The sequence below is a fragment of the Mauremys mutica genome, unplaced genomic scaffold (assembly GCF_020497125.1).
Source record: "Mauremys mutica isolate MM-2020 ecotype Southern unplaced genomic scaffold, ASM2049712v1 Super-Scaffold_100089, whole genome shotgun sequence".
NCBI lineage: Eukaryota > Metazoa > Chordata > Testudines > Geoemydidae > Mauremys > Mauremys mutica.
The window spans coordinates 1,055,717-1,079,081 of NW_025423261.1; the positions used below are offsets into that span (position 1 = coordinate 1,055,717).

The window sequence follows — 23,365 nt, forward strand, 5'->3', positions numbered from 1 at the left end:
GTAAAATCACTAAAAGGGGAGGAGAAAACTCAAAAGAGGTTCCTCCTGGAACTCATTTACGTGAACCCGAATACTCTCTCAGTCCTCAAAGAGAGACCTGGAGAAGGAGACTTGCTGAAGCAAAGCCACAGGGGTCTCTGAGGTTTCCCTGGCCCCTTGCCCCTGTCCTGCCTGGCTGATGTCAGCATCTCTCTGTGAGGTCACCACCTCCCCACCACCTTTGACCAATAGTCTGAGGTCCTGCAAAAGGCCTTTGTGATGTCACTGCCAAACCCCTCCCTTGCTGTGCTAATGTCCTGCCCCTGTCCAGGCACTTTGGAGGTTTGAGCTACTCCCTGTGGATCAGCCCACTCAAGGAGCGTTCGTTCTAGGCAGCAAGCCGGCTAGACAGGAAAACATCAGATGCTGCTCCCAGTGCTACACTCAGTTTTTCAGAAATTAGTCAACTTTATGGCCAGAAGAGACCATTAGAGCATCTAATCTGACCCCCTGCATATCACAGGCCTCCTGTATGACAGAATAGCTACTTTTGGGGCAAACACATTCCAGAAAGGCAGCTAGTCTTCATTAAATGATATCAAGAGATGGAGAATCCACCAATTTCCTTGGTGGCTCTTTGCTGCCCCAGCTCCAATTTCACAACATCTTTTTCAAATGAGGACACCAAAACTGGAGGCAGTATTCCAGTATCAGTCTCACTGATGCTGTGTCACCTCCTGTGATGTTATTGACATAATCTGTAACTGCATAGATCACCATTGGGACCACTGTTCTATATTTGCAGCCAATATGTTAGAAAGGTTGTCATGTAAGGGGTCTATGGAGAGGTTCTGATTGGCTGATTATAATGATGCTATCTCTAGATGTGTATCATTTTTGTAGTTGACGTTATGAATATTGGCTCTATGCTGCCCGTATTTCAAACTTGTGCTCTGCTTCCAGGGAACTCCCCAGCCAGACAAGTTGGTGTCAGTTCTGCCTAGCCTGCTTGATGGCCCATTAAGGACTATCAGCTATACAATCTGCCATTGAGAGAAGGCAGATACGCCTTGTGCCTCAGCAAGGTATGCAGGGACCTGCCTGTGGACAGAACTCTTAAGTTTTTCTATGCCACATGCTGCATAGAGTGTCCTTGAGACAAAGAAAGCAAAGACCACATGGCAAGAGACTATACAAGGCTGATGCTTCATCTCCATCTTGTCTTCAATCCTGCTTCATACCCCTGGAGAGACTTTGCTACAAACTGAAGCTCTAGACAAAGGACTGAATGACCCATCCCAGCTGTGGATGGACTCCAGAGACTCAATTTGAACCTGCAGTTTATTCCATCACTGCTACAAGCCTGAACCAAGAACTTTGCCATTACTGAATGTGAAGGGTTAAAATCCATGTGCATTTTGTATAACAACCTGGTCTATGGATTGTGCCAGCTCTTTTCCAGACCCAACGTCCAGAATATGGTCAAGGGACCAGAGGCCTAGCAAATCGTGATCAGCTAAGAGAAAGCTGGGGTAAACAGAAAGCCTTGCTTGCTAAGATAGGCCTGGTCAGCAAATTGCCAGGTATTGGAGCTAAGAACTAAAGAATTGTGTCTTGTTCAGAGCTACAGATTGAACAAAGAATCCCTGTTCCTATTGTGTTAGTCTCTTCTATAGGGAGACGTTCTTCCCACAGATCCAGCCTTGAGTTTATGAGAAGTTGGCACATGTCAGTATAAGATACGACATCCTTCCACCTCCCTTCCCAGGGACCATGTAGTAAGTTTTTTGGCAGAAGGGGGTTGTAGTGAAAGGAAGTTTGAGAAACTCTGGCATAGAGCATCTCCATTAATGAGCTGCAGTGACATAGACTCAATGTTTGAAATGTTGACATGTCCTTAGCCTCTGAATACGTCTAGACTTGGTGCACTGTGGGTGATAATAATAATAATTGGTGCACTGTGTCTGTGTGTGGTCTGACACTGAAAGTACAACCATGAAGATACCACACACCAGCCTTGCCTTGCTGGAAAGAATCAAGCCTCCACAGAAAGACCCCTATGGTTTTCTAGCCCAGCTCCCTAAGCCCTCAGCCACAACCACTTAACACAGGGGCCTTTCTATACTCTGGTTCTGTTCTCACTGAAGGGTCATTTCCAATGGTTTGCTCAGACCAGCTTCCCCAGCACACTCACTGCTGTGCAGCTCTGTACGTGTGGCCATGGCTGAACAGCAAGAATTCCTGCCCATTTCCCTACTGGCTGGAGCATGATTAGAGTGTGTCTGTGGTTATAGATGTGGCTGTAGATTGTTCATTCCCTGCCTTGGCAAATCAGACAGTCCCTTTTCCCGTCATATCGCCAGCACCTCTGTGAGTCCAATAGCAGGGCAGGTTTTCTCTGGGCACTGAGATTTTTCAGGGAGTTGGTGGCTCCTTTCTTTCCTCACCCTGGAGTAAACTCAGCTTTTTATTCCATCCTTGATAACTCATGGAATAACAACAGCAGCATGAAGAGGAGAGGGAATATCTCACTGCCGGGGGAGGAAGGTGGACGCATCCCCTCTGTCTGACCATTGCCATTGCAGGAGAGAAGGGTTCACTGGAATCGAATGCCCTGGCTCAGACAAGACACAGGGAGGTTTTGCTGTTCATGGATCCATGTAAAGGAAATTGTGTCTCTGTGTGAAAATGGGGACGGAAATGAAACGCCCACATGGTGGTGCCTAAGGCAGAAGGGACCCCTAATGGATTAGAACAGGACACGGTCTCAAGCAGCATGTTTCTTACTTTGCCCATCTGTCAATTTTGATTATTATCGATGGAAATATTTTGCCATTGGGTCGTGTGTTTCCACAGAAATTGACATTTACCAACAAACACGTAATTCTTCCAGTCCTTCCTAGTCTGCCCTTGGTGAGTTTAGAGGGACACATTCCCTCTTCCCACTCCCCATGCCAGGCCTGTGCTCTCCAGAGTGTCAACTTCCCACACAGCTGGGATCCTTCCCTGACCTCCCCTCAGACCTCTGCCCCCCCACCCAGTGGTGTAGCCAGGTTTTCAGCATAGGGGGAGCAAAAAACATAAAAAAGGCACCCACCCCCCTTGGCTCCCCCTCTGGCCATGCCCTCAGACCAGAACCTCCCCCACTGCTCACCTTCCCTCCTGTGCTGCCGCCTGTCCCCAGCTCCTGTCCCAGCGCTTGGTTGTGTCCGCACCGGCCGGCAGGCACAGCTTTCATGCCAGCCTGCCGCTGCCGCCCTGCAGCTCCTCTGGCCGTGCAGCTGGCAGGCCCCGCTTCCGCCCCTGCCAGCCTGATGGGAAGTGGCTGCTTCTGCTGAATCCCGCCAGCTATGCTACTGCCCCCACCCCCACTTCTGGGATCCTCTCTGAACACTGTCCAACTCCCCTGCTGGCAGGATCCCTTCCCATTCCTTTCATTTCCTGCCTCCCCTCTGAGCAAAAGTTCTGGACTATTCCCACACTGGGAATTGAACCCACACCACCTGGGTGAAAACCAGAAATCCTGACCACTAGACCATATGGGATTTGCACAGTTGCTAATCCATTTACACATTCACTAACACATTCACACATTCACATTCATTAACATTTAAAAGTAGCCATTCAAAAAACTTCAAAAACAGACGTCAAAGAGAATCTGCAGAATTACAAGTTATTTGAAGACTTAACACCATTAATTTGAGCTTGAATAGGGACTGGGAGTGGCTGGCTCACTACAAAAGCAATTTTCCCTCTCTTGGTATTGACACCTCCCCATCAATTATTGGCAGTGGACCACATCCACCCTGACTGAATTGGCCTTCAACAGTGGTTCTTCCCTTGTAAGATAACTCTCTTCATGTCATGTTCCAATATATATTTATGCCTGTATCTGCAATTTTCACTCCATGCATCTGAAGAAGTGGGTTTTTGACCCACGAACGCTTATGCCCAAATAAATCTCTTAGTCCTTAAAATGCCACCAGACTCCTCGTTGTTTTTGTGAAATAAAAGCAAAACACATTCTAAGCTGATCTTAACCCTTTCAGTGCCCTTACAAACTTAGATGCTTCTCACCACAGGCTGGCTGGTTGCTTTTCAGCTGGGGTCTCCCCTTTGATCAGCTCTTCAGTCACTTGGTGTGGTGATGGCTGTAGGTAGAGGTGGAAGAGAGAGATAAAGCATGGCGAATGACTCTCCTTTTATCATGTCCTTACTTCCCCATTGGCTTTGTGGCCCTCTTCAGAGTCAGGTGAGCATCACTGCGTCTCTCCAAGCAAGGCTGAGCAATTCCCCGTGTGTGGCCTCATGCAGGTGATGGCTGATTCCCCCAACTTACAGCACAGTGACAACCATACTGCACAATTCTCATAACTTCATATGCATGAATGGTATACATAGATCGGTAGAGAAATGACTTTCAGCAGATCATATCCTTTCCCCTGATACCTTACAAGTCATGTTCTATATGTAAGATCACGATTATATGAAAATGAGGAATATGGGGGTTACAGCCGCTCCCCCAAAGGTCTAGAATGTCACACAGATTCTATTTTCAATTATGTAACCAACTTTGACCTCTCTGCCTAACACTTATAATCACTTACAATCTATCTTTCTGTAGTTAATAAACTTATTTTAATGTTTTAAACTTACTTGGGAAATTGTCCAAAGTGCTTGGGAAAGCTGCTCAGATTAAAAAGGCCGGTGCATGTTCACTTTCTTTTTGAGGAAGTGGTGAATTAATTAATGAGCTTGCACTTTTCAAGAGGTTTTGAGCAGTGTAAGACGGTACATTTCTGAGGTGCAAGGCTGAGGGCTGGGGAGATATGCTGGTGTCTCTCTATGTATAATTGAGAAGTGGCTTATAGAGCATTCATGCCACTTAGTTGGATGCATTGCTGCATGTTGTTGGCTGAGTGATCACAGCACATGGAGGGGGTTTTGCTGCTTGTCACTAGTGCAGCATTGTAAGACACAGCCCAGGCTGGAGAGAGAAGAGGACAGAGCAGTTCCACAGTTTGGGATTGTACCCCATGGATCCCCCCCCCCCACAGAGATCCTGCTGTGACCAGCCGTGGTAATACTGTGCTTAGTGCTCTGCCTTGTAGCTTCAACAGCTGCACATGCAAGATGAGTTACAGTGACCTTGACCTTGTTTCCCTGTTTATCCAAAGCCTCCTTTTGACAGTTGTCAGCAAAAAGACCCGTTTCTTTTGCAAGCATTTGTATGGCTAGCCAGAGTCGGGCTTCTCCGTTAACAAAAAAGATTGACCAAAAGGGGACAAGAGGAGGCACGTTCAGCAAGGCAGCACTGGATGCTGGATCCTGAATCTGCTCTTTATCCAGCAGCTCTCTTGGCAAGCTCTGCCATGGTGCCACGCTCTGGGACTTCTCCCCGAACTGCTCCATTTTTCATCAACAATAACATGAAAGGTGAAAGGACAGTCATTCTCCATTTCCTGCAAGCCCTGCAGAGAACCCTCTAGAAGGGGCTCTGTGCACAGATATCCCCAGTGAATTGCATGGCCGCACAACGCAGGGTCTCCTGTCACAGCAAATTGCAGCGGAAGCAACCTCCTTGCCAATGCCAATAGCCTTTTCATCAACACCAGACTGAGGATTTGATTCTCTCCAATGCTCCGTTGGAAAGAAGCCTTTTCCTTCACAAGCAATTACTTGGATTGTCAAGGGAGGTCTCTTCTGTTTCCTAGGAAGACTCAGGAAAATGTGAGCAGAGGAGACAAAAGCTATAGAACAAGGCACCACTGGGAGTTGAACCCAGGATCTGCTGTTTACTAGACAGGTGCTTTACCCAACTAAGCCATGGGGCCTTCCCCAGCAGGCCCTTTGCAACCTCTCCACTTGATGGTCCAAGACTACACCTTCAAATTCCAAAGTAAAACTGTTCCCCATTTCCCTCAAGACTTGCAGACCTTGAGCAGGCTGGCTCAGTGCACAGAAAGCCACAGCTGAGCTGACAGAGAGCTTCTAACATGCGCTTCTCCCACAAGCTGCTGTGATCAGATACTGATTAGTGCTCTGTGTTCCAGTCACAGCAGCTTCAGCTCAGCTTTGAGTCATGGTAACCTTTCCATCAGCTCCAGACTTACCACTTAACACTTTCCAAGACTTAGCTGCAAGGAAGGGTCTCTGTGTCTTGAACAAGCACTTACAAGGATTGTGCAGTGAGGTCTTTTCTTTTCATGAGAAGAAATAAAATAAAAGAAAGGAGCCTGACAGACAAGCCAGGTTCAGCAAGGAAGAACTGTCAGGCCAAGCCAGGATCTCCTGGTGAGTAGGACGGGTCTTCAGCCAGCTCTGCCCAAAGATCACTATCTAGAGGCCACTTCCCACAGAGACTGATTATGGTTACAGAGCCATCCTGAAATTAGAGCAGGATATTTTAAAGCTTATTCTCACAGTAAAGTAACACAATTCAGCCATGTTGGCACAGAGGAGAAAGCACTCCATCATTTCATAGTTATTGCTACTGATCTCACTGACAAACTTCCTTTTCTCGGGGCTGCTCCCAGCACTTTAGGGAGTTTTTCCTCTTCTCCCTTCCAGCTGTGGTGATGGGACTGCAGCAGCTCCCCGGATGGCCAGCTTTGCTCTTTCACTTACATCCTTCACTGCTTTGGCTGAAGCTGTGTTTGCCACCAGTTTAATCCGTAGCTGAGACCTCAGGTACCAGCAGCTAGTTACAAAGGCTCAATTCCCATCACCAGCAGTGGGAGGTTATCCTGGGCTGCAGGATTTGGACCATGGACAGTCAAGGTGCTACAGCAGCTACATTCTTACATGCTGAGTCCTGCAGCCTATTACCAACTGCTCTGCCATAGTCTGCAGGGCGGCCTGACTTGCTGAGAATCTTGCAGAAGAGAGACCCTGGAGCAGAGAAGGAAAATGTCCTCAGCAGTCACAGCTGGCAGGAGCAGCAAAGACTGAGTATCAGACACACTTTTTCACCAGGGCAGTAAATGTGCACAACCCCCTGATATATTCTCAATTCACGCCCACTCCCAAGGAAGCCCTATTCTGCTCTATTACACTCTCATGGGAGGAGAGGGAAGGTCGTCTCATGGATAAATAACTAGTTACAAGGTAGGAATAAATGGTCAGGTTTCAAAATGCAGAGAGGTCAATAGTGGTGTCCCCCAGGGGGTCTGGGACAAGTGCTATTCAACATATTCATAAATGATCTGGAAAAAGGGGTAAACAGCGAGGTGGCTAAATGTGCAGATGATCCAAAACTACTCAGGAAATTTAAGTCCAAAGCAGCCTGCAAAGAGTTACAAAAAGAGCTCACAAAACTGGGTGAAAGGGCAACAAAATGGTAGATTTGTTGATAAATGCAAAGTGATGAACATTGGAAAACATAATCCCAATTATACATATAAAATGTCGAGGCCAAAAATAGCTGTTGCCACTCAAGAGAGATCTTGGAGTCACTGGGGATAGTTCTCTGAAAACTCAGTGTGCAACGACGGTCAAAAAAGCAAAGAGAATATTGGGGATCATTAAGAAAGGGCTAGAGAATAAGACAGAAAATATCATATTGCTTATGGCCGACCACATGCATTGGTCTCCCATCAGACAGGGGACTTATAGGCCGTTCTGCCAGTTGGCGTTGGCAGCAGCAAGGGCTGGGTTCAATGCCTAAGGGAGGAGAGCAGCAGAGAGAGAGGAGGAGAGAGAGTCCTGAGAGAGAAGCAATGAGAGCAGAGTGCAAACCAACCAGCTGAGGGTCTCACAGGAGTCCTGACATAACAGTAGCTCCAGGTCCCATCAGGGCCACCCAGGGGGGAGGGTAAGTGGAGCAATTTGCCTTGGGCCCAGCAGGAGTTTTTTGGGGTTCCTGGAGTGGGGTCCTTCACTAACTCTGGGGGCCCCGGAAAACTCTCGTGGGACCCGGGCCCCCGGAGATTCTTCCGCTTTGGCAGCAATTCGGCAGCGGGGGGGTCCTTCCACTCCGGGACCCGCCGCCGAAGTGCCCCAAAGTTATTTTATTCGAATTTCCTGAGTCGAGTTCATACATTCAATGTTATGTGTCCCCACTAAAGCGTGTGAATTCGGGGGAGTGCGTCCACAGTACCGAGGCTGCATCGAGTGGCAGAGCATTGCAATGTGGTAGCTATCCCACAGTTCCCGCAGTCTCTGCCACCCATTGGAATTGTGGGTTAAGCTCCCAGTACATGATGGGGCAAAAATATTCTCACAGGTGTTTCTGGGTGTGTGCCGTCACTCACTCCTCCCTCCGTGAAAGCTACGGCAGATGCCATGTTGCCAGCATATGGTGCAGCACAGTGCACCAACTGTCTCCTGGTATGTTGAATCCACTTCAAATGTCCTCTCCTCTTTCTATCTACATTTTCATCTAATCATTTCGCACCATTTCTCGGTCATCGTGAACAGAGCCTCACAGCTTCCAACAATTTCTCCAGATTGTCTGTGCTGGGCTCCCGTGGAAGCTACAGAAGGCAACAATTCCCCGCCATCTCTTGGCCATCATGAACAGAGCCGCACAGCTTCCGCAGCAAAATCTGCAGGTCCAAATCAAGTCTCTGGAGTACATCCATAGCTGGGATGGGTCATTCAGTCCTTTGTAGAGCTTCAGTTTGTAGCAAAGTCCCTCCAGCGGTATTTGCCTTCTCTCAATGGGTCAATTGTGTAGCTGATGGTCCTTAATGGGCCATCAAGCAGGCTAGGCAGAACTGACACCAACTTGTATGGCTGGGGTGTTCCCCAGAAGCAGAGCACAAGTTTGAAATACGGGCAGCATAGAGCCAATATTCATAACGTCAACTACAAAAATGATACACATCTAGAGATAGCATCATTATAATCAGCCAATCAGAACCTCTCCATAGACCCCTTACACAACAACCTTTCTACCATATTGGCTGCAAATATAGAACAGTGGTTGCAACGGTGATCTATACAGTTACAAATTATGTCAATAATGTCACAGGAGGTGACACGCCATCAGTGAGACTGATACTGGAATACTGCCTCCAGTTTTGGTGTCCTCATTTGAAAAAGATGTTGTGAAACTGGAGCTGGGGCAGCAAAGAGCCACCAAATGTTCTGAGGGCTGGAGAAAAATGTCTTCTAGGGAGCTATTGAAAGACCTCAACCTGTTTAGCATATCAAAAGAAGATTGAAAGGTGACTTCATTGAAGTGTTGAAGGGCCTTAATGGAGAGAAAAGATTGGCTATTAAAGGGCTCTTGAATTTAGCAGGAGAAAGACATAACAAGACCCAATGGCTGGAAGGTGAAAAGAGAAAAATTCATATTACAACTAAGACACAAAAATTCAACAGCGAGGATGTTTCACCACAGGAACAAGCTACCAAGGAAAGAGGTGGATTCACCATCTCTTGATATCATTTAATGAAGACTAGATGCCTTTCTGGGATGTGTTTGCCCCAAAAGTAGCTCTTGTGTCATACAGGAGGCCTGTGATATGCAGGGGGTCAGATTAGATGCTCTAATGGTCTCTTCTGGCCATAAAGTCAACTAATTTCTGAAAAAACTGAGTGTAGTATTGGGAGCAGCGTCTGATGTTTTCCTGTCTAGCCGGCTTGCTTCCTAGAACGAACGCTTCTTGAGTGGGGTGATCCACAGGGAGTAGCTCAAACCTCCACAGTGCCTGGGCAGGGGCAGGACATTAGCCCAGCAAGGGAGGGGTGTGGCAGTGACATCACAAAGGCCTTTTGCAGGACCTCAGGCTATTGGTCAAAGATGGTAGGGAGGTGGTGACCTCACAGAGAGATGCTGACATCAGCCAGGCAGGACAGGCGCGAGGGGCCAGGGAAACCTCAGAGACCCCTGTGGCTTTGCTTCAGCAAGTCTCCTTCTCCAGGTCTCTCTTTGAGGACTGAGAGAGTATTTGGGTTCACGGACGTGAGTGCCAGGAGGAACCTCTTTTGAGTTTTCTCCTTCCCTTTTCCTGATTTTACTAGAAAACAGACGTCCCTATTTAGACGGTAAGAGCCTCCTTGAGGGAAGGGGTGTCATGGGGGTGTCACTTTCAGATGCCAGTGCCCCTCCCCGCTTTGTAAGGAAGTTCCCACCACCCTGCTCTGTGTTCACAGGGTGGGAGAGAGCAGCATCCACGGCAGTGATTTGCTCCTGGCTGCCGGAGCAGAGCAGCAGGCTCAGCTGTCAGAACTTCCCAGAGCGATGAAAGGGGAGGGGCCCATGGCTCTGTAGCAGGATTGCAGGGCAGGTGAGTTCACGGCGGGCATTGTGGGATACTGGGGAAGGCCATTTATGGTGGTATAATGAACAGCAGCGTTTACTCTGTCACTTTAAGTTTGCTGCAAAAAGCTCTAGGCCTCTCATCGAAGTCGTTTTATTTTGTCAGCAAAACAGGGCAGTTTTGTCGCCAGACGTGGCATTGCAGTGTGTACATCAGCCACAAGCTACCGACCGAGAGAGCGTTGTGTGTTTTTCACACACCTGAGCAATATAATTCTGCTGAAACAACTTTGTAGTGCAGACCTGGCCAAAGATTCACTCACATACAGCTTGCAAGGAAAACGTCACTTGCTTCTCTGCTTTGCAGAATCCAAAGACAAGCAAAGCTTGTCAGGCCCAGGTGGCGATGGTAGGAAGTCAGGTGTGGGCAGACACTGTATTTTAATTACCCACAGGCACCATGGCTTAGCTGGCTAAAACATCTGTTTTGTAAACAGGAGATCCTGGGTTCAACTCCCAGTGGTGCCTTGTTGAGTGGTTGTTGGGACACCTGCTATTCGCTACTGTCAGAAGACAAGATTCAGAGCTAGATGGGCCTTTGGTCTAGCCCAGTGTGGTTTTTCTTATGGTTTAAATAACACTCCCAGGCACTGATAATAGAGTTACTGAACATTTGGGAGTTAAGAACTGATAGGTCAGTGGTACCGTCCCCACACAGATGACCCATCTCCCTCTGGAACAGGGGCAGGTCTGAGCTCTCACCCAAATGCTCATTGTGGCTGCCAGAATCTGTGGGCAGCTCATTTAGTTTACGGCAAAGGTTGAGTCCTGCTTTGTGCACCGTGTGTGAGAATGAAAATCCTAAGCTGCCATTTGAAATAACAAATGCAGCAGGACGTGTTATTGTCCCTGCCCCAAAGCAGACAGACCAATGGAGAAATGCCGTCAAGTCCAAGGTAATACTCCACTGCCATTTTACCTTTTTTGCTGGCTAAACTCCTTCTTATCTGCCCGGCCCAGGCTGTCCTCTGCCTCAGCTGCTGCTCCCGGCCTGCTCTAGAGTCAAACGCGCGGGGCCACCAGGGGAACAGAGGCTGGGACAGGGCAGCAGCCTGGGCTGGACTGGGAAGATGCTGGGAGTTCTCGTTCCCTGAGAACTGGCCCGGCTCCCTTCTCAACAGCAAACAAATCAATTCCATGTCCCCTCCCTAGAAAAACCAGCTTGGAGCCAAGGGCAGCAGGGGATGATTCCCTACAGTTCCCACCAAGGCATGAGAGAACCCAGGGTGTTTCTAGCAGAGCTTATGGAACTGACGTGGGGAAACCAGCCTTTAATAACAGGCAGTTCCAGTTTAAACTAAGTGTTTTTAACAATTTCTACAACATTAAATAACCCTTCAATCGTAGTGTCACCATCCATAAAATTGCTTCAGCCTCCTAAGTGCCCAACTAAACATCTCTTCAAATCCAAGGGAGTGGAGATCAGTCAATGTTCAGAGTCATCCCACATAAAAGAACCATGTTGTGGTACATACTGGCCCCATCATGTGGCCATCGCTTTTGCCTCCTCCTCCAGAGTCAGAATGTGATCAGCTCCCACTGAGGGGGTGCAACACCCCTCCCTTGGTCTCTGTGCCAGAGCTCCTATCAGCTTAGTGTCCTTCCTGCAAGAGTCGGCTGCTGAGAGGGTTGCAATGGGGTAAATGAAGGCAGAGGAGGATTGTTCCTGATGGGGTTTCTTTGTGTTGCTTTGTGATCCTGCTGGAGGAAGCATGATTTGAGTTTGTTTCAGTGGCTTGGGTTGGGCTGAGGTTGTGACCCTGAGTACAGGGATTCCTGCACTTTCTGCTCTTAGCCGCTCTTCAGGGAATGGACAATGGAGCAGCTTCAGAAATTGGATAGAAAGTAGCCTAAGAAAGTGTAACATAAGTGAGAAGAAAAACAGCATCATCACCTCCCTAGTAGTCTAGTGGTTAGGATTTGGCACTTTCACTGCCACGGCCTGGGTTCAATTCCCAGTCAGGGAAAAGTGACTTTAAACCAAAACTGCTTCAATTATTCTTCACTTACAACATAAACAAATCCCTGGTATTTTCCTGATTCCCCCCATCTTCCCAGTGTCTCCATGGCAGGGCTGGCTCCAGGCACCAGCACAGCAAGCAGGTCTGTGGGGTGGTCAATGGGAAGGGGAGGCTTCAGCAGCAATTGGTCCCTCTCAGAGGGAAGGACTTGAGGCCAAAAGCCACAGAGGTAGAGCTGCAGTTGATTGCAGCTTTTTTATTTTTTTTTCCACTTGGGGTGGCAAAAACACTGGATCTGGCCCTGCTCCATGGAAGACAATTTGTTAAATCCCAGATGAGTGGAGTTCTATCAGTTCTCAGTGACCCTAAGAACCAGCAACCTCCAGGACAGCAGGTTTGGCCCTCAGAGGAGGGAATGTGTCCCCCATGCTGCTCTTAGGCCACTGGATGCTCTGGAAATAGGACAGCTCTGAGTGTAACCAGCAGCCCAGCTGGGGGTGTAGTGCAGCGGTAGAGCACATGCTTTCCGTGTGAGGTCCTGGGTTGCATCTCCAGGTTCTTCTTTTCACCCTGCTACTTTGCTCATGCCCAGAGGGGATGTGGCCCAGCAGTCTCCCTGCAGGAGTTTCAGTCCTGCTCAGTGAGGGGCAAGTGCCAATTGCATGGAAGGTCAGGGGCGGTTTCTGCTCCTAAGTCACCTCAGTACATGTAAGATTCCCACCCGCTGTGCTGCTTGGGACAAGGGTAGATGAGAAGGGCGAATCCTCCAGCGCTGGAGGGAAAGGTCCCATCTGCACAGACTGAGAGGCAAGGAAACAGAGGGGCAGTCAGTGCTCAGAGAGGAGAGAGGTCAGTGATTTACACCCAACAGGGGACACTGTCTTTTTGAGTATCACAGGGGTAGCTGTGTTAGTCTGGATCTGTAAAAAGCAACAAAGAGTCCTGTGGCACCTTATAGACTAACTGACGTACAGGAGCATAAGCTTTCGTGGGTGAATCCCCACTTCGTCAGATGAATGGAGTGGGAATTCTGTGCCTGGCTAGCCAACTACAAAAGCAATTTCTCCTCCCTTGATGCTCGCACCTCAACTGCTAGAAGAGGGCCTCATCCTCCCTGATTGAACTAACCTCCTTATCTCTAGACTGATTCTTGCCTGCATATTTATACCTGCCCCTGCAAATTTCCATGACATTCATCTGACGAAGTGGGGATTCACCCATGAAAGCTTATGCTCCAATACGTCTGTTTCTCTGTAAGATGCCACAGGACTCTTTGTCTTTTTGAGGCGAGTGCAGCTGGCTTGGGATGGTGTTGACGATGGATAGAAAAAAGGCTGGAGTCAATGACAGCCGAGACCATAGAAGGGGAAGGGGAATGGCAGCCCCACAGAAGGTCCTGGGTGCACAGATGCCCCAGTTATTGCACCCTGGCCTGTCATAGAGAGAGAAAAGACAGCGAGGGACCCAGCCCCCCTGCAGTGATCCCATGGACAAGAACCTGGCTGGGAGTGGAGTGAAGGTTCCCTCTGGGCAAAGGGGAGCTGAAATCCCTCAGTGTCCTGGAATTTAAGCAATGGAAGCTTCAAACCCTGCAGGGGTGTGGGCTGAGGTGCATCAGCAGAAGGTTGGGCTGGACAGGGGTGGCAGGTTTGTATAATTTTTGATGGTGCCCAGAATGGGACCAAGTCCTGCCCCCCCACACACACACACCTGCCTAAGGCTCTGGGGGGGAGTTTGGGTGAGGGAGGGAGAGGGGCTGGGCTCTGGGAGACAGTTTGGGTGCAGGGTCTGGGCTCAGTCAGGGGTTGGGGTGCAGGAGGGTGTGTGGGGGGACAGGGTCTTGGAAGAGGTTTGGGTGTGAGGTCTGGGTTGGGGCAGGGGGTTGGGGGTGCAGGAGATGGTGAGGGGTGCAGCATTTACCTCGGTCATCTCCCGAAAGCAACCTGCACCCCACCCCACCCCGGCAGCAGCCCCTAAGCGGGAGGGCCGGGGATGTGTCTGTGCACCGCTGCCCGCAGACTCCACCCCCGCAGCTCCCATTGCCACAGTTGACAGAGTTGGCACTCAAGGAGGGAGCAGCGCATAGAGACCCCCCACCCCTAGCCCAGGGACCGCAGGGATGTGCCAGGCGTTTCTGGGAGTGGCGTGCCACATAGAGTGAGGGTGGGCAGGAAAGTGCCTTAGTCCCCTTGTGCTGCTGGCGGTGGTGGCGGGGGTCCCCAGGCCCTTTTAAATTGCCCATGGGGGACAGGCAGGACCAGGGAGCGGGACACTCCCAAGGGCGTAACATTGCTTTGCACAAGGATAAATCTTGGAACAGGAAACAAATGAAATGGCGGCAGAACCTAAGGAATTAAAAGCCTCTGGATTCTTGTGTGTGCACTGACTCTGAACGGAAACTGCAATTTGACTCGCTTTGTGTCTGCAGCTGGTAAAATATCAAGGCAAAATCATTCCAATGATTGTGACCCTGGGTTTGAGGAGGCTTTGGTCTTATTAAAATGTAACTAGCATGTTACACTTGTGTTTTTAAAGGTGGCTTCCCCAAGCAATATCGAGTTGTTCTTCCCACAGCTGGCTGATGGGGGGCAGCAGGGGATCTCCCCAATCTGGGGGAATCTCTCTGGGTCCCACTGTTAGTTCTCCATCCTGTCTCCCCCTAACCACACACACCCCTCCCCACCCCATTATCAGTGTTTTGGAGCGACCCCTCCCTCCCTTGATGGGATACAGACTCTGTGACAGAGATTGACTGGGGCTCCTCTCTGCACGGCCCCAATGGGGAAGGAAAGAGACTGGCGGGGGCGGGCGCGGAGAAGATGGGCAGAAGGAGTCAAATGGGGCTAAACAAGAATCGAGGAGATTTTCTTCCTGTTAAAATGTCCTGGAGTCTTATGGCTGAAAAACCGCATCTTGAGTTAGGTTTGATGGATCAGCCTGACAATCGCCAGGCAAAGGTGTGACCCACAGAGACTAACTGCCTGCTTCCCAGGTTTGTCTAAGAAGCACCTGCAGTGGTGCAACTGGTGAGCACAGAGGGGGCTACTGCTGGGGTTATGAGTTCAACCCTTATCTGGCGCCCTGGTTTCTATTACCTGTGTAGTTTCCCCAACTTGCTTTGCTTAATTCCCATGGAAAGTGCCCTACTAGGAAAAGGAGAGTAAGTTCTAAAAGGTGGAAGTAGGTGCACAGCTTGGAAACATCCCCCCTGTGCTGCCATTAGTTCCAGTAGATTGTTCACTGGCAGGGCAAACTGATTTCTTTGCTGCTGTGAAAGCTGCCAGGAAAAGTCTCTGGTCACCAGAGCTCCCTGCTTCTTCCAGCACATCCCTGGCTCCTTCCCTGCCCCAGTCACTGCTGTAGAAGGGTCCTATATGCACTGAGCCTAAAGTTTTTCCAAGCCTTCTTAGCGCAGTTGGCAGCGTGTCAGTCTCATAATCTGAAGGGCCTGAGGTCAAACCTCAGAGAAGATGGAGGTTTTTTGCTCCCTGCTTCAGATTTTCTACAGGAAACCAGAGAAAAGAAACTAGAGGAGAGTGGTTTCTAGACACCCTCCCACCCATCTCACACACACACAGACTTTTCTAGGGCATTAACTTGTTCTTCTATGTGGAGTTTTTATTCTCCATAGAGCAAAATAAAACAAAAACATGCAAGTCTAAGCCTAATACAGATAAAAATCTCATCCTCAGAGATCTTCCAATAAGCTTCTTTTGCAGACTAGACTTATTTCTAGTCTGGGCCCAATCTTTTCACCTGGTATAGTCCGTGTTCCAGCTCAGGTGGTAGCTAGGGGATGTCTCATGACTGCAGTCACCTTCCTTCTGTTTCTCCCCCTTATACAGCTTTGGTACAAGGCAGGAATCTTTCATCTCTCTCCTGGGGAAAAGCCCCAGGTTTAAGATGGATTCCTGTACCGGGGGACATGGTCATATGTCCTGTGAGACCCCAAGCCTTCATTCTTCCTGGCCTGACTCACAGATGGTGCAGGACAGAGCCATCTCCGGTCAATTGTCCTAGTTAATGGGAGCATTCAAGAGTCCAAACCACTATTAATGGCCCACACTTTGCATCATTACAACAGGACCTCAGAGTTATAGTTCACATTTCTAGTTTCAGATACAAGAATGATCGGTTCATACAAATAGGATGAACACACACAGTAGATTATAAGCTTTTTAATGATACTGTACAAGAGACCTTTTGCATGAAGCATATTCCAGTTACATTATAGTCACACTCATTAGCATATTTTCATAAAATCACATGGAGTGCAACGTCACAGCAGGGAAAGGGTTTTCCTGCCCTGGGAGCAGTTGAGTTTCATGTTCAGGCTGTGGTATGAGTTCCTCCAGGTTTCTCGTAAGCACACAGGGACCTTAGCGGGTGCTTTCGATACAGGAATGGCCCAGACATGATAAAGTGATGGAAATTGCATTTCCCTATTTTATATTTGTATTTCCAATGACATTTCTGTTTGTGATTCGTTTTGCTTTGTATAACTGTGTTTTCTCCTTATTTTGATATTTAACAGGCTAACTCTAACAGCTAATAACGCGAGACTTCCAAGCAGGGCCTGGGCGAGTGGAAAAGAACTGTAAGAGATGCTGGTTTTCGACCTTGTGTTAGATAAGAATAGAATGCAGACTGTAGCAGAAATTGCTGAGAGAAGTAAGAGATCAGAAAGGAATATGTACAAACAAAATACAGTAATGAGCAACAACTGCATGACACAAAAGGTATAAATGCTTGCCTTAACTGTTTATCTAACCGAGACCTACCTCAGGAGGGGAAACTCTGCCCGTGTGGACTCTCCCGACTAACTGCAGTTGCTCAAAATAAACTGCATAATATAATAACATTTAACATCCCTGTGGTGGGAAGAACATCTCAATAGCCCAACACTGTGGCATTTAATTTCAAAAAGGGGAACTATGCAAAAATGAGGGGGTTAGTTAAACAGAAATTAAAAGGTACAGTGACTAAAGTGAAATCCCTGCAAGCTGCATGGACGCTTTTTAAAGACACCATAATAGAGGACTGTAACGGGTTGGGACTCACCACCTGGCCCCTCCCACTGGTGACTCCGGGAATTAGCTCTGTCCAGTGGAGCGCCCCCTCCTGGTGGTGTCCCGTCCGTCGTTCTGCCCTCTGTTGCTGTCTTTGGACCCGCGTTGCTGCCTGCTCTTCGAGGCCACTGCTCTCTGGCAGTGCCCCTTAGTCCATCTGCATCCCCTTCCGGGGGTCGGTGATCAGCAGTCCTACACCCCAGCCACTCTGTCCAACCGCCCTCTGAGTCCAATCCCTCTTGTCAGGGATCTGGGGTAGTACAATGGCCGCTCCCTATGGCCATTGGCTGGGTGTACTGCAAGGAGGAAGGGGGGGGGCAGGCCCGCCCTCTACTCTGAGTCCTGGCCCAGGGACCCTCTGGCCTCAGCCTCGCTGTCCTTCTCTCCCCTCCGCTGTCTGTTTCCCTGGGCCACTTCCCCTACGGCCCCTTGCACCCGCTAGGCCCTTCCCTTCAGGGCCTGCAGCCTGGCAGGCTACGGGCTCAAGCTCTCTAACCTCCCCGAGCCCAGGCCAGCACTGCGCTGTCCGCGGTGCTAGTCTCCACCCTTGGAGACTGACCTTCCCCTCCCAAAGGCCAGGGACAGACTGACTGCTCCCTTCCTGCGCAGCCTTTATATATGTCTGAGCCGGGCACGGATTGGCTGTCTCCAAACTGGGCCCTGATTGGCTCACAATAAGCCCTTTTCTGATTGGCTCCCTGTCTGAGCAGGCACCCTGGCCTGCCGCAGCCCATTCTCACAGGGAATGGGGCAGTCCGCCCCACTACACAGACCAACTTAAATGTATACTCCAAATTAAAAAACACAGTAAAAGAACTAAAAATGAGCCACCGGGGCTTAGCAACCATGTAAAAGAAGCAATGAGAGATAAAAAGGCATCTTTTAAAAAGTGGAAGTCAAACCCTAGTGAGGTAAATAGAAAGGAGCATAAGCACTGCCAAATTAAGTGAAAAATTTAATAAGAAAAGCCAAAGAGGAGTTTGAAGAACGGCTAGCCAAAAACTCACAAGGTAATAAAATGTTTTTTAAGTATATCAGAAGCAGAAAGCCTGCTAAACAACCAGTGGGGCCCCTTGATGATCGACATACAAAAGGAGCGCTTAAAGATGATAAAGCCATTGAGGAGAAACTAAATGGATTCTTTGCTTCAGTCTTCACGGCTGAGGATGTTAGAGAGATTCCCAAACCTGAGCTGGCTTTTGTAGGTGACAAATCTGAGGAACTGTCACAGATTGAAGTGTCACTAGAGGAGGTTTTGGAATTCATTGATAAACTCAACATTAACAAGTCACCGGGACCAGATGGCATTCACCCAAGAGTTCTGAAAGAACTCAAATGTGAAGTTGCAGAACTATTAACTATGGTTTGTAACCTGTCCTTTAAATCGGCTTCTGTACCCAATGACTGGAAGATAGCTAATGTACCGTCAATATTTAGAAAGCGCTCTAGAGGTGATCCTGGCAATTACAGACCAGTAAGTCTAACGTCAGTACTGGGAAAATTAGTTGAAACAATAAATAGAATAAAATTGTCAGACACATAGAAGAACATAAATTGTTGGGCAAAAGTCAACATGGTTTCTGTAAAGGGAAATTGTATCTTACTAATCTATTAGAGTTCTTTGAAGGGATCAACAAACATGTGGACAAGGGAGATCCAGTGGACATAGTGTACTTAGATTTCCAGAAAGCCTTTGACAAGGTCCCTCACCAAAGGCTGTTACGTAAATTAAGTTGTCATGGGATAAAAGGGAAGGTCCTTTCATGGATTGAGAACTGGTTAAAAGACAGGGAACAAAGGGTAGGAATAAATGGTAAATTCTCAGAATGGAGAGGGATAACTAGTGGTGTTCCCCAAGGGTCAGTCCGAGGACCAATCCTATTCACCTTATTCATAAATGATCTGGAGAAAGGGGTAAAAAGTGAGGTGGCAAAGTTTGCAGATGACACTAAATTGCTCAAGATAGTTAAGACCAAACGAGACTGTGAAGAACTTCAAAAAGAGCTCACAAAACTAAGTGATTGAACAACAAAATGGCAAATGAAATTTAATGTGGATAAATGTAATGTAATGCACATTGGAAAAAATAACCCCAATTATACATACAATATAATGGGGGCTAATTTAGCTACAACAAATCAGGAAAAAGATCTTGGAGTCATCATGGATAGTTCTCTGAAGATGTCCACGCAGTGTGCAGAGGCAATCAAAAAAGCAAACAGGATGTTAGGAATCATTAAAAAGGGGATAGAGAATAAGACGGAGGATATATTATTGCCCTTATATAACTCCATGGTACACCAACATCTTGAATACTACTTATAGATGTGGTCTCCTCATCTCAAAAAGATATACTGGCATTAGAAAAGGTTCAGAGAAGGGCAATTAAAATGATTAGGGGTTTGGAATCATATGAGGAGAGATTAAAGAGGCTAGGACTTTTCAGCTTGGAAACTAAGGGAGAATATGATAGAGGTATATAAAATCATGAGTGATGTGGAGAAAGTAGATAAGGAAAAGCTTATTTACTTACTCCCATAATACAAGAACTAGGGGCCACCAAATGAAATTAATAGGCAGCAGGTTTAAAATAAATAAAAGGAAGTAGTTCTTCACACAGCGCACAGTCAACTTGTGGAACTGCTTGCCTGAGGAGGTTGTGAAGGCTAGGACTATAACAGGGTTTAAAAGAGAACTGGATACATTCATGGAGGTTAAGTCCATTAATGGCTATTAGCTAGGATGGGTAAGGAATGATGTCCCTAGCCTCTGTTTGTCAGAGGGTGGAGATGGATGGCAGGAGAGAGATCACTTGATCGTTACCTGTTAGGTTCACTCCCTGGGCTGCTTCTGCTCTACAACTATAATTGTCTTTTTACACCAAGATCACTAACTTGCGCAGCCAATTCCATGTACAGTCCTAGTGGATGTAAGACACAGGTAGCTTTTGCCTCAGGGTAGCTTGTTGGCATCAACCCTCTCTCCCCGACCTGGAGCTGATGAACATTCCTGGCTGGAGGGACACATGCTCCTGCGAGTCAAAAGGAAAGGAGCTGATAGAAAAGATCACAGGACTGACCCCCAAAGAAGGGTGAGCTGTAAAAGGCAGAAGGAGGCAACTCATCTGGGGGAGCTGAGAGACCACGGTGAAGATGGTGCAAAGATCACTATATTGGAATTAGCAAATGTGATTTTTTTAAAAACAAATCTTTGGCCAGCCCTAATCAAGGCATTTCTCACAGTTCTCTCCCATTTGGATTTTCTGATATCTAATAGGGAATGACCTCTGATTGAAGCTTTTCCCAAATGCAGAGCATGTGCAGAATCTCTCTCCACTGTGGATTCTACGACGTATGACAAGGTCTGAGCACTCAATGAAGTTTTTCCCGCACTCAGAGGATGTGTAGGGTCTCTCTTGTGTGTATTTTACGATGTGAGATAAGGTGTGAGTTTTGACTGAAGCTTTTCCCACACTCAGAGCACGTGCAGGGTGTCTCTCGTGTGGATTCTCTGATGTACGATAAGATTTGAGCTCCGATTGAAGCTTTTCCCGCACTCAGAGCATGTGTAGGGTGTCTCTCCGGTGTGGATTCTCTGATGTACGATAAGATCTGAGCTCCGATTGAAGCGTTTCCCGCACTCAGAGCATGCGTAGGGCGTCTCTCCGGTGTGGATTCTACGATGTTTAATAAGGTCTGAGCTCCGATTGAAGCTTTTCCCGCACTCAGAGCATGTGTAGCGCATCTCTCTCATGTGGATTCTCTGATGTACGATAAGATTTGAGCTCTGATTGAAGCTTTTCCCGCACTCAGAGCATGTGTAGGGTGTCTCTCCAGTGTGGATTCTCTGATGTATGATAAGCTCTGAGCTCCGATTGAAGCGTTTCCCGCACTCAGAGCATGCGTAGGGCGTCTCTCCAGTGTGGATTCTCTCATGTCTGATAAGGTCTGAGCTCTGATTGAAGCTTTTCCCGCACTCAGCGCATGTGTAGGGCGTCTCTCCTGTGTGGATTCTACGATGTTTAATAAGGTTTGAGCTCCGATTGAAGCTTTTCCCGCACTCAGAGCATGTGTAGGGCGTCTCTCCGGTGTGGATTCTCCTGTGCGCGGTAAGGGTAGCGTTCTGACTGAAGCTTTTCCCGCACTCAGAGCATGTGTAGGGCGTCTCTCCTGTGTGGATTCTCTGATGTTTCATAAGGTCTGAGCTCCAATTGAAGCTTTTCCCGCACTCAGAGCATGTGTAAGGCATCTCTCCGGTGTGGATTCTCCTGTGCGCGATAAGGGTATATCTGTGACTGAAGCTTTTCCCGCACTCAGCGCATGTGTAGGGCGTCTCTCCAGTGTGGATTCTCTGATGTGCAGTAAGGTTTGAGCGCCAACTGAAGCTTTTCCCGCACTCAGAGCATGTGTAGGGCGTCTCTCCAGTGTGGAGTCTCCTGTGTGCGCTAAGGGTAGAGCTCTGACTGAAGCTTTTCCCACACTCAGAGCATGTATAGGGCGTCTCTCCTGTGTGGATTCCCTGATGTGTGAAAAGCTCTGAGCTCTCATTGAAGCTTTTCCCACACTCATGCCATGTGTAATGTGTCTCTTCCAAGTTGATTCTCTCGTGTGTAATAAGGTCTGAGAGGCTACTTAAGTTTTCTTCTGGCCTCTGCTGAGTCTCACAGGCTTTTGCTTTTTCTGGGAGTGCACAACTCCCGGAAACATTCCCTTTGGGTCTTCCTGATAACATCCCATGTGGTTCTACTTGCTCAGCATCTTCCTGCTGGGGTGTCTCCTCGTTCTCACTCGCCATCCCATCACCTGATGGGAGACAGAGAGAATCCAAATATAGGTCACTCCCTGTGCCTGAGAAAAAGGAAATCTCAGAGACAGGAATTTAAAAAGGGATGAAAAAAACAAAATATGTGCAGGAGAGATCAAATCTATCAGGAGCTGATTTTCCCCACACCCTTCCCCAGAGGAGAAAGGAAGGGTTCAGTTTTGGTCTGCATCTCACCAGAACATGCAGGGGAAAGCGGGATCAGGTAGGGATCTGCTGCCAGTTGTTAGTCAGGATAGGTGGGAAAGCCATGAGTGACATCTGCCTAATGATTCCACATCTGAAGGGAACAATCCTGAACTTGGAGAGCTCACAAGGTCTTTGCAGGGCATCCCAAATGTTTCCTGTATTCATGGAGAGTTTTTGAGTTGGTTTAACCAAGCCCTCACCTGTGCAGGCAGCTCTTGGGAGCATTTCTTTCTCAGAGCCCTGGAGGTCTCGGACCCACGGCTCTTCCTCTCGTTCCAGCTGCGAGATCACATTAGGTTTGGAATTTAGAAACCCTACGCCAGGAAAAGAAAACAAGGGAGGTCAATGGAATTTGTGGGATACTTGTCACAAAGAATAGTCCACGGTTTTAACCCCAGCTCATTTTTAAGCAGTAACGTCCCAAGGCCGGCTTCCTTGGCTCAAAGTGGCAGGAGAGTTATTATTATTATAAATCATATGCATTACCTTAGTGCCTAAGGATCAGCTAACAGTGGGTCCCCATTGTGCTAGGCAAAGTACAAACACAGAATAGTAGATGGCCCATGCCCTAAACGATTTACAATCTAACTAGACAAGACAAGCACAGAATGGGGGAAGGGGTAGAACCACCAGATAAAGAAACAGATAAGACGGTTACTCACCGTAGTAACTGTTGTTCTTCGAGATGTGTTGCTCCTATCCATTCCATTTAGGTGTGCGCGCCGCGCGTGCACGGCTCTCCGGAACATTTTTACCCTAGCAACTCCGGCGGGCCGGCTGGGCGCCCCCTGGAGTGGCGCCGCTATGGCGCTGGATATATACCCCAGCCGGCCCGTCCGCTCCTCAGTTCCTTCTTGCCGGCTACTCCGACAGTGGGGAAGGAGGGCGTGTCTGGAATGGTTAGGAGCAACACATCTCGAAGAACAACAGTTACTACGGTGAGTAACCGTCTTTTCTTCTTCGAGTGATTGCTCCTATGCATTCCATTTAGGTGATTCCCAAGCCTTACCTAGGCGGTGGGGTCGGAGTGAGACGTGGCCGAGTGTAGGACTGCAGAGCCGAAGGCTGCATCGTCTCGA

General features: G+C 48.3%; 5 non-coding genes across 5 annotated transcripts; 3 read left to right on the top strand and 2 right to left on the bottom strand.

Moving 5' to 3' along the window:
- Positions 1 to 3,452: 3,452 nt before the first annotated feature.
- On the bottom strand, positions 3,453 to 3,524 carry TRNAE-UUC. Its single transcript has one exon. It is a non-coding gene; the product is annotated as a tRNA-Glu (tRNA).
- Positions 3,525 to 5,739: 2,215 nt separating this feature from the next.
- Positions 5,740 to 5,813, bottom strand: TRNAT-AGU. Its single transcript has one exon. It is a non-coding gene; the product is annotated as a tRNA-Thr (tRNA).
- A 4,827-nt stretch (positions 5,814 to 10,640) lies between these two features.
- Positions 10,641 to 10,714, top strand: TRNAT-UGU. Its single transcript has one exon. It is a non-coding gene; the product is annotated as a tRNA-Thr (tRNA).
- Positions 10,715 to 12,141: 1,427 nt separating this feature from the next.
- Positions 12,142 to 12,213, top strand: TRNAE-UUC. The gene has a single exon. It is a non-coding gene; the product is annotated as a tRNA-Glu (tRNA).
- Positions 12,214 to 15,607: 3,394 nt separating this feature from the next.
- TRNAM-CAU lies at positions 15,608 to 15,680 on the top strand. The gene has a single exon. It is a non-coding gene; the product is annotated as a tRNA-Met (tRNA).
- Positions 15,681 to 23,365: the final 7,685 nt, after the last annotated feature.